Source organism: Ceratotherium simum, chromosome 9 (genome assembly GCF_057802395.1).
Source record: "Ceratotherium simum simum isolate JZ-2026a chromosome 9, ASM5780239v1, whole genome shotgun sequence".
Taxonomy (NCBI): Eukaryota; Metazoa; Chordata; class Mammalia; order Perissodactyla; family Rhinocerotidae; genus Ceratotherium; species Ceratotherium simum.
Window position 1 is genome coordinate 39,856,740 of NC_141908.1, and position 1,337 is coordinate 39,858,076.

Genomic DNA, 1,337 nt, shown 5'->3' on the forward strand with positions numbered 1-1,337 from the left:
ATAGTCTCTTGACATGGGGTCTGGCTCGGGCTCAGCTTTTTCTTCTCTCCCTCAGCCCAGGCCTCACCCTACCCAAGTGGTCCTCTTGTCCAACACTCTCTTGGATGCAGTACTGGCATGATGGCTCAAGCTCAGCTACTTTGTCTATTCCACTTACAGGAAATTCTATCCTTGCAGTGCAGACGATGGAAATGTAGTCTGGAGCCTCATAAAGAGTGAATTGGAGAACTCTGTAGGAGACAAACGGAACAATAGAAAACAATCTATCATTAACTCAGAAGGAATGCACCATTCCTGGAAGTAATTCAGTTCCAGGCTGAGGCATGGGGTAGATAGAGCAAGCTCCCAGTCCACCTCCTAATTCCAAACATTAATTTAATGCTCAGTACACAGATAGAGAACACGGCAAATGCTTTTTTTTGTGTGTGTGTGTGAGGAAGATCAGCCCTGAGCTAACATCCGTGCTAATCCTCCTCTTTTTGCTGAGGCAGACCGGCTCTGAGCTAACATCTATTGCCAATCCTCCTCCTTTTTGTCCCCCAAAGCCCCAGTAGATAGTTGTATGTCGTAGTTGCACATCCTTCTAGTTGCTGTACGTGGGACGCGGCCTCAGCGTGACTGGAGAAGCAGTGTGTCGGTGTGCGCCCGGGATCCCAACCCAGGCCGCCAGCAGCGGAGCGCGTGCACTTAACCGCTAAGCCACGGGGCCGGCCCAACACGGCAAATGCTTTAACTGATAAGAACAGATACTGCATTTGATTTTAGCCAATAGGCAGGGAAGGGATAATAGTTCTACTTAAGACTTGATATAATGCTTTTGAAGAAACATCTTTCTCACTGAGAATGATCAATTTCAATATATCCTTCCTGAGGTCCGATCTAAATACCTCCTTTGTGTACTCACTCACTAAACTTAATCGGTCAGCTCCTTCCTCCCAGCTCGCATATTTGCTGTACCCCTTTGATAGTCAAGGAACAAACCTGGGATTAAAATCAACAGACTATTTTTAAAACTTTTTATTACAGAAATATCCAACATGAACAAAAGTAGAAAGAATAGTATGATACACTGGCATGTACTCACCACCCAGCTCAACAATTATCAACTCATATGACCCATCTATATCCCCACCTACTCTCCCTTCTCCCTGGTCCATGCATCTAAAATATAAGAACTCTTTTTGTTGTTTTAAACATAACTGCAATACCATAAACACACCTAAAAAATAAATAATAATTCTTAATTATTAAATATCCAGTCCCTATTCAAATTTCTGCAATAGTTTCATAAACTGGGATCTTAACAAGGTTTATCTGTTGTATTTGATTGAAACATT

The 1,337-nt window shown here is 42.9% G+C and overlaps 1 pseudogene; it reads right to left on the reverse strand.

Annotated features, from left to right (window-relative positions):
• Window positions 1-278: 278 nt before the first annotated feature.
• Window positions 279-397, reverse strand: LOC147916276 (U2 spliceosomal RNA; annotated as a pseudogene).
• Between the last annotated feature and the right edge of the window lie 940 nt (window positions 398-1,337).